The following is a 10,370-nucleotide window of genomic DNA, read 5'->3' as shown; positions in this document are numbered from 1 at the left end:
CTATATGTCCTTAGTAGATAGGATCTAATCAATATTTTGTGAATATCTTTCAAAACAATAGGCTTTTTTTCTGAACCTAACCACACCCCGCATGACATAGTGTTGTAAGGTGAGAAAAATATTACAAAATTTACAATTCAATCTTGTAAGTCAAATTTAAAAAATCTCATGCATAAAACATATGACAAAAAATAAAAAATATCACAAAATGTTAGAAAATTTTCTCACTTTTTTTCTGGGCTTTGTATTCGATTTTTCTAGATATTATTCTTTTCTGCCATTCTCAATTGGTGAGAATTGTCGTTCTTGAGTTGTTAGCGGGGTTTCCCATAAAAAATTAGAGTTGCAAATAGAACCAATTTGATGTAGGTATTTTAATGATCTATATGACTTCTCGTACGAAATACATTGCTATAGAGTGTATGTTATGACTTTGAAAAGACTTAAATAAAAATAGAGTGGAGCATATTTATCGAAGCTGTAACTATATCAGACCCAATTTTCACCAAATTTCACATATTAGTATAAAACAAGTAAAAAAGCAGTAAGTTCGGTCGGGCCGAACTTTGAATACCCTCCACCATTTGGAGCGAATTAGAAAATTTTCAAAAAAAAAAAAAAAAATAAAATCCATTAAAAGTTCTTTTAAAATCTTTAAAATATCAAATACAGGAAGGTGCCGATATGGGGGGATATACGATATTGTGGACCTATAAAGACAAATCTATGTCTGCGTGTAAAGTACTCACAAGGAACTCCTTGTGTGGATTTTCAGATAATTCCATTGGAAAAAGTGGCTAAAATCATCAAAATACCAAAATACCGTTATAAGGGGGATATACGACATTGTGAACCTATATAGACAATTCCGTTTCAGGGGTAAAGTGCTCACAAAGAACTCCGTGTGTGGATTTTCAGACAATACGATTGGTAAATGTGGCTAAAATCATCAAAATACCGAATATCGCGGGGTATCGTTATATGGGAGCTATACGTTATCGTTAACCTATATAGAGAATTCTCTGTCAGGGGTAAAGTGCTCACAAAGAACACCTTTTGTACAAAGAAACCCTTGTGACCATTCCGTTGAAAAATATGGCTAAAAACATCAAAATACCGGGGGTACCGTTTTATGAGGGCTATACGATATCGTGGACCTGTATAGACAATTCTCTCTCAGGGGGTGAAGTACTCACAAGGAACTACTTGTGTGGATTTTAAGACAATTCCATTGAAAAGTGTGGCTAACATCATCAAAATACCGAATATCGGGGGGTACAGTTATATGGGGGATATACGATATCGTGGACATATATAGACAATTCTTTTTGAGGGGGTAAAATGCCCACAAGAGACTGCTTTTGTGGAATTTCAGACAATTCCATTGAAAAATGTGGATAAAATCATCAAAATACCGAACATCGGGGGTACCGTTATATGGGGGCTATACGATATCGTGGACCGATATAGCCCATCTTCGAACTTGACCTGCCTGTAGACAAAAGAGAGACTGTGCAAAATTTTAGCTTCCTATCTTAATTCGTTTAGACTGTAGCGTGATTACAACAGACGGACAGGGCTAAATCGTCTTAGAATTTTACGCTGATAAAGAATATATATACTTTGTTGGGTCTAAAATGATTATTTCGATGAGTTACAAACGGAATGACGAACTTAATATACCCTCCATACTTTTTTTTGGTGGAGGGTATAAAAATATTGTTATGGAGTGTATATTACGTTTGTGTGAGATTTAAATATCAAATAGAATGAAACATACATATGGGAAGTATAACTACACCTGAAACTATTTTTAACCAAATTTAACATACTTGCTTCTAGGATTAAAGTAGGGAAAATACATCAATTTTTATTCACTTTTTTAACAATAAAAAGTGAATAAGTTTTTGCTTTTGGTATATTGATAACGTTCATACACTGCCAACCTGATGTTTGGGTGATTTCAATTGTATAAAACAGTATGCCTTATCAGAGTAATGGCTGTTATCAGTAACTAGACTTTGTTATATAAAACCTATTTAAATTTTATAAATTCATCAGATTTTTATAGATTCAGCATAAAACAAGTTTTAATCTTGAAGTTAACCATTGCACATAGAACCAATATTTAATTTTTCGTTTCAAAACTATTTCATCATCTCCAAATTAAACCCTAGAAGCCAACAGTGACCTCAATGAAAAGTTCTGAAAGTTAGTTAAGTTTAAAGTTAGTAAGTTTATTCAAAATAATCAACATCTCTTGATCCTAGGAACCAATAGTGATCCAAAAGTAGTACCATTTAGTAATTTTCCTTCAAATTTTGAAAAACCAATCCATTTTTTAATCTTAGACACCAACAACTATCGTAATATTAAAATTCACGGTTTCAGCTCCATCCCTTCACCCAATACCAAATTTAGCTCAATTTAGTACCTCCTCCTATATTAATCAAAGACACCATCTATATCAAATTTAGGATTTCCTCTCTATTCCTTTACCCCAAACCATATTTAGTATTTTTCGTACAATTATAGCACACTTTACTTTTCGAACCACCTCAATATCTAAATTCCAGATACCAATAGAGACTTCAATATAAAATTTGAGGATTCCAGCTCTATCCCTTCACCCAATACCCATTTTAGTACCACTTAGTACTTTTCGAACAATCATGGTACACACTTACAATACCACCTTGATATCTTAACCACAGGCACCAAACGTGACATCTACATCAAATTTCAGGTTTTCCGTTCTGTTCCTCCACCTAATACCAATTGTAGTACCATTTAGTACTTTTTGTACAAAAGTAAGACCATCAAATACCATCAGTAATCTAAATATCAAATTTCAGACATATATCCTACATTCCAGTTATTCTCATTCCAATAAAAACTAGTTAATCTTTAGGACATTTTAGTACTTTTTCAGTCATTTAGTACGATTTCCGAAAAATACATCCTACACACTAAGGCGTGTAAAATTTTAAGAGTAATTTTACTACTCTTTTATGTAAATTAATTTCAATAGGGTTCGTTCTTGGGCCAAGTAAATGATTTGTGAAAATTTTCAGCTCGATCGCACAATAAATATAGCCTCTAAAACATGGAACTATGTTCATGATTTTTAAATAGACTTTTAGACGCCAAATTCACATCTTTGAATTTGGGCTTTTAATTGCTAGGTAAAATTTTCAGCGTATATTTTCGGTTCAATAAACCCCATTTGCTTTCTTCTGATTTGCATGTCCACAGTTAGGGCACCCCAACAACAAAATTATCACGTATCTCATAAAATGTTTAGAATGTAGTCCATATAGCACAAATATGGTAGGTTGAAAGGTCAGATACGAAACAGACAATATTGGGCCACTTCTTTGGAACATACCTCATAAACAGTCAACAGTTTAAATAATTATAACGCAAAGTTGGGGTATATATCTGTTGGCAAAACCGATTGAAACTATTTGACTTGTTATAACTTATAACACTATGTGTATAAATTTGATTGGGCCAAAGATTATGTAAGACCTCGAAATATTGGTTTCCCACATCTCGCCGAGCTAGGCGTCCTAGCTATGTCCGTCCGTCCGTCTGTCCATGTTAGAAAAAAAGATGTCAACAATGATCTTAACATAGATTTTTTATTTTGTGATATTTATACCCTACAACACTATGTGTTGGGGGTATTATAAGTTTGATTGGGCCAAAAATTATGTAACACCACGAAATATTGGTTTCCCACATAGGAATGTACATATGGATCTTCCTATCTCGCCGAGCTGAGTCGATCTAGCCATGTATGTCCGTCTGTCCATGTTAATTTGTAATCACTCTACAGGTCGCAATTATGGCCCGATCTTCACGAAATTTAGAATGGAGGTGGGGTTAAGGTCAGAATAGAACCCTATTTCTTTTGGAGATGATCGCATAATATTTAGGGGTTGAAATGGACCAAAAACTGAAAAAATTCCTGATTTTGCAGTTGTTCTACAGGTCGCAATTATAGACCAATCAAAGCGGAAGCTAGCATGGGGCTAGAGCTTCTGGCTGGGCAGAAGCCTTCCAATTTTGATGGTCATCGGGTAATATTTAGTGGGTGAAATAGCCCACAACATTTGTGTTAAATGAAAGTCAAATTTTCCATTAAACCGCGAATATTTTTAATACCGCGAAATCAAAAATTGACGAACAGGTCTATTCTCACCGTTACGTAGATGCCTATAGTAAATATATCGGATATATATATAGCGAAATATATACAATGCGTATATACAAAGGAAGGGGATGTTAGTTAGAATGCTTATATCTCCAGAATGGCTGGACCGATTTTGACAAATTTTGTCAATTCAGAATGCCCTCTTGACATAGAAGTATAAAATCTAAAAAAATATCAGTAAAATAAGCCAGTAATGATGTTAATGTAGATTTTGTAGTATTTTGTGAAATTTTTTTATTTTTTCATATTTTTTTATCGCATGCGATTTTTTCAACTTGACTTATAATATTTTGTAATATTTTTTTTTAACCTTAAAACACAGGTTGGGGATATTATATAAGTATTGCAAATATCGTCCGATCCTCACGAAAATTTTCACAAGGGTAGGGTTGGGCTCAGAAGGGCTAGGCCTATTGTTTTCAAAGATGTCCGCAATATATTAGGGGCTGAAATGGACCAGCAACTAAAAATTTTCCTGATTTTGCAGACGTTATAAAGGTCAGAAAGAGAAACCAGAGGACACGAAATCTCGTATAAAGTTAAAGTAAGGACAGCGGGTACAATGGACCACTAATTTTGTGTGAAAAATACCAGCATTACTTACAGGCGATATCCGAAATACACAAAGGCGAATTTCTGGCTTTTTATGCAGATTTCGTTGACGAATATAGCCAAATATCGTGGACAAGCAAATCATATACATGAGTCTAAATTTGGAGATACAGGGGGGCTTCTTGCTTTTGGAGATGATTGCAAAATATTTAGGGGTTCAAATTAACCAGAAACAGAAATATTTTTCCGATAACACAATTGAAGCCAATCGACACGCCTGTGAAGAGAGTTAAGGACAGGGAAGAATTCTAACATTTTGGATGATCATTGGATTATATTTAGCTGTAAAATGGACTACAACAACTAACAGCCCGACGGAGTGCATAAATGAAGGTCAAATATTCCTAGTCAAAATCCTAATTTCAAAAGCGAAATTTTGCAAAATGGATTTGGACACAAGGGGGCTTCTAACATATTGTAGTGTTGTAGGGTATAACAAAGTCGGTCCCGCTATAGCCTATGCTTACTTGTTTTTCTTTTTTGTTATATTTTTTATCACATGCGATTTTTTCAATTTGACTTATAATATTGAAGTGTATATTTTTTAATATTTTTTCAGCTTATAACACAGGTTGGGGTCATTATATACAGATTGCGATTATCGTCCGATCCACAAGAAAATTTTCACAAGGGTCAGGAGGGCTAGGCCTATTGTTTTTAAAGGCGTCCTCAATATATTTAGGGGTTGTAATGGACCAACAACTATAAATGTTCCTGATTTTCCAGCCGTTATAAAGGTTCACAAATAGAGAGCAAAGGACACGAAATCTCGCATGAATTTAGAATTAAGCACTCCGAGTTGAATGGACCACTACTTTTGAGTGAAAAAATACCAATATTTCCATTGTACCGAAACGCTGAAAATAACTATAGGCGAAATCTAAAATACACAAATATTCGTTGACGAATATAGCCAAATATCGTAGACAAGCAAATTATGTGGACGAGTCTAAATTGGGAGATACAGAGGCGCCTCTTGCATGTGGAGATGATCGCAAAATATTTAGGGGTCCAAATGAACCAAGAACAGAAAAATTTCCCTGAACACACAATTGAAACCAATCGACACGAAATTTTTGCTTGTTAAGAGATTTAAGGACAGGGAGGCGTGAATCATTTTGGATGACCATTGGTTTACGGAGTGCGTAAATATTGGGCAAATGTCCCTGGTTACAAAATTAAGGGTAATATCTGGGCAGTGCTCTATGATATACTTTCTAAAGCGAAATCTTTCAAAATGGATTTGGACATATTTTAGTGTTGTAGGTTATCACGTGGTCGGCCCCGCACGAGTTTGCTTACTTGTTTTTACCTGCTTTCATTGCATTCATTAAATTTTTTTATATTGTGGGGACATCTAATTTCATATTTTAGTTCATAAAATACTTGTTTGTTTATTGTTTATTCCAAATTGTAAATACTGATATAGCGTATCGCATTGCTGACTTATAACTATAATCTAATTTTATTTGTTTTCAAATTAAAATGCGTAATATAAATGAAACACCAGGCATCAGTCAATTTTTTCAATTAATCTCATTTTATTAATATCAAGTACAAAGGTTACTATTAACATATTTGTCTCATAACTTTAGCATAATTTCAATCAGAATGTGTTTAGTTTAGTACCAGTTGTTTGATTTTAATTGCTAGTTTGAAAATAATTACTATTATCTTCAAAGCGAGTGTATGTTAATCAGCATCATGAAGCATTTTTATAAAAAATCGATTATTTTTTATAGTTGTTTGGTGTTTGCCACGGGTAAGATTGATTAAGATTGGGACGTGGGACCTAACCTGGGTATTAGCAGACTCAAGAAATTCCAAATAATTTATTTAACTGAAAGAATGTTTTGAATTACAAAAATAGTACATTAGTGAGTATGACGTATTTAGTTGAAATATATTGATTGGCAAGCAATTTAAATAATAAATGCGCCTTTTGTTTAGTAAAAACATCAAATGTCAAAATATTTATCAAAATAAAACAAATATATATTGTCAAAATATTTAGGTTATGGAGGCTATCAGTGTTATAGGACAATTTTAACAAGTTTTTTAAAATATTTGATTGCAGTGAAAATACATTAAATGTCATTTACTTTTTCTGAACAATAAATCTTGAAGCACTGTTTTACTGTTAGTAAATTAATAATATACATACATACAATGTCAAAGGAATGTTCGTGTGAGTTTACTTGTATAAAACTGTGTGTCTTATCGGAGACTTCACAGTATTCTGTAACTAGGGTATGCTATTTAAGATCCATTTGAATGTAAAACTAAAATGAAATTAATAAATCATTTCATCTTTTCCTGGAATATTTGAAAAGTGCGCACCTTATAATCATACCCTCTAACATGTTTGAAACATTCAATTCATTCCATCCGCAATACATATTTACTGTCGTTCGGGGGACCAAAATGGCAAAAAATCAACTTTTCCATGTAAAGTGTACACAAATTGTCAGAATGGTAACCATTGATTCTATTCTGATCGAATGGTATCATAATTATGACTTGCAGATCGATAATATATAATATATAATACTCTCTCCACAAAGTGGTGTAGGGTATAAAACCATTAAAACGAAACATATGTTAGTAAAAGATTTCTATAAATAATTGTAACTATATATATATATATATATATATATATATATATATATATATATATATATATATATATATATATATATATATATATATATATATATTTATATTTATATATATATATATATATATATATATATATATATATATATTTATATTTATATTTATATTTATATATATATGTATATATATATATATATATATATAAACCATTGCAAGGTTTCGATTTTCAAATGTTATAGAGCCCTGCCCAGATGTTAAAAGTCGTGGTCCATTTTACACCTAAATATAATTCAATGGCCGACTTCTTTCCTGTCTCTAACTTTCTGCTCAAGTAGAGCGACTGCAAAATCAGGAAAATGTTTTTATTTTGGCTCCATTTGAACCTCCATATTTACATCTCCATAACAGAAGGCTCTAATTCTTTCCAGTTGGTTTCTTTTTGTGACCTTTGTAACGGTTGCAAAATCAGGAGCATTTCTAGTTGTTGATCCATATCGAACAACTAAATATCTTGCGGACATCTTTAAAAACAATAGGCCTAGCCCTTCTGAGTCTCTACCTACCCTCATGAATATTTTCGTGAGGATCGGACGATAATTACAATCTTCATATAATAACCCCAACCTGTATTGTAAGGTAAAAAAATATTACAATAATATACTCCAATATCTAAATTGAAAAAATCGCATGCGATAAAAAATATAGAAAAAGAAAAATAAATCACAAGTTCTATATTAACATCATTATTGGCACCTTTTTATGCGATTTTTTAGATTATATTTTTTATGCCAAGAGGGCATTCTGAATTGACAAAATTTTTCAAAATAGGACCAGCCATACTTGGGTTATAATCATTCTACCTAACATCCCCTTCCTTTGTAAATGTATATTGTATATATTTCGCTATATATATCCGATATATTTACTATCGGCATCTACGTAAGAATTGACCTTTTCGTCTGTTTATGATTTTCACCAGAATTACAAATATTAGCGGTTTAATAGAAAATTTGACTTTTATTTAACACAAATGTTGTGGTCTATTTTACCCACTAAATATTACCCTATGACTGTCCAAATTGAAACGCTTCTGGCCAGCCCTAAACTCCAGCCCTGGTCTATAATTGCGACCTGTAGAGCAACTGCAAAATCAGAAAAAATGTTGTTGGTCCATTTCAACCCCTAAATATTACGTGATCATCTCCCGAAGCAATAGGCTTCTATTCTGACCCTAACTCCACTTCCATTTAAATTTCATGAGGATCGCGCCATAATTGCGACATGGACAGACGGACGGTCGGACATACACCGCTAGATCGACTCGGCGAGATGGGAATATCCGTATATAATTTCATATGTGCGAAACCAATATTTCGAGGTGTTACCTAAATTTTGGCCTAATCAAACTTATAATACCCCTAACACATAGTGTTGTAGGGTATAAATATTGGTTGTGGTTATAAAAGAGAAGTTAATTTGGGCTGCTCTCCCTCAATCATAAGATGGACAAAACTACTTGCAGCATGATTTTTAAACGTTACCAATTCAAAATTACAGCACATATGATTGAACTTCATATAGAAATGTCCGATTCGGCAAACGGATCCTTCAAACTGCAGAAAATATATACTAATAAGGAAACTTTATTAAGCTTCATTCAAAGTGAGCCCTTAGAGAAATGGGCTCATAAAGACTACAGCAATAACCCACAAAACAAGATAAACATCAATAAACTTAAATTTGGCAGCTGGAAGCTAATTTTTTTAGAAAAGTAAATGGTTTCTTTCGAACGGAAGGGGAAAATATTAAAATTTGTATGACTTAACAATTCAATTAATTTTCAAATTATAAAGTTTATAAAATTAAACATTAAACTATAAAAATATGGGCCAGTAACGTGGACCGAGTCAGCTAGTAATATATAAAAAGTTGAAAGTCTGAAAATTCAATACGATGTATGAAGTTTTGATTAAAAAATGTTGTCAAACTGTTGTACGAGACACAAAAGATTTATTCACATTTAACGAAGCCCTTTGTGGTTTTCCAGCCAAAAAATTCTCACCAAAATGCTTTTGTACGCCTGTAAACAATATAATGAGCTGTCAATGGAATAATTTTAACAGCTGTCGGACGAGTGGCTTAGAAATGACAGAAGTATGATGTTGGTTGTAGTTTTTTCATCTCACCCTGTACATATTGACATTGCAATAAAATAATATATTATATGTCTTTGGTAGTATTTTCTTTTGTCCAGAACATAAAATCACCCTGTAAAGTTTTGACATAAACCAATATAAAAATTGTTCCAACCGTACCCAGTATTTTATAGTCATAGTAATTGAATATGAAAGACATAAGCCTAATAAACAATCAAAATAAAAGTAGGTAGATATAAGTATTGAACAGATGGTGCTACTTGTCATATTGCAACGACATACACAAGGTAGGACAAGACAGAGTCAAAATATTGTCACCAGATGAAAATAGCTCTGTTATGATATCATAACAATATATTCACCAATGTTAAATAATTTAAACCGCTAAGCTATAATTCAATTAATGGAAAAAGTCTATGGAAAAGAATTTTGAAACCAAATTTTTGGATTTTTCAAATTTTAATTTGTTGTTCTTTTCTATAATTGTGGTTTTTACATTTACATTCTTTTGTCATGAGCTGCTTTGTGAGCTGTTATTCAAGATAGTATAGCCACAAACTATTTGCTCAAAATGTATTTTGTCTAGTCTTTACCATTTTAAGTCTTTGACATAAAATTGGAAGGTCTATGGATTAGAATACGAAACCAACATTTTGGATTATTCCAACTTTTATTTGATATTTTTTCCGGTAATTGTGTTTTTTATATTAACATGCGCCTGTCACGAGCTGTTATTCAAGGTAGTTTAGGCACAAACCATTTTCTTT

Source organism: Musca domestica, unplaced genomic scaffold, assembly GCF_030504385.1.
Source record: "Musca domestica strain aabys unplaced genomic scaffold, Musca_domestica.polishedcontigs.V.1.1 117, whole genome shotgun sequence".
Classification (NCBI taxonomy): Eukaryota; Metazoa; Arthropoda; class Insecta; order Diptera; family Muscidae; genus Musca; species Musca domestica.
This window is presented reverse-complemented; position numbering follows the sequence as displayed.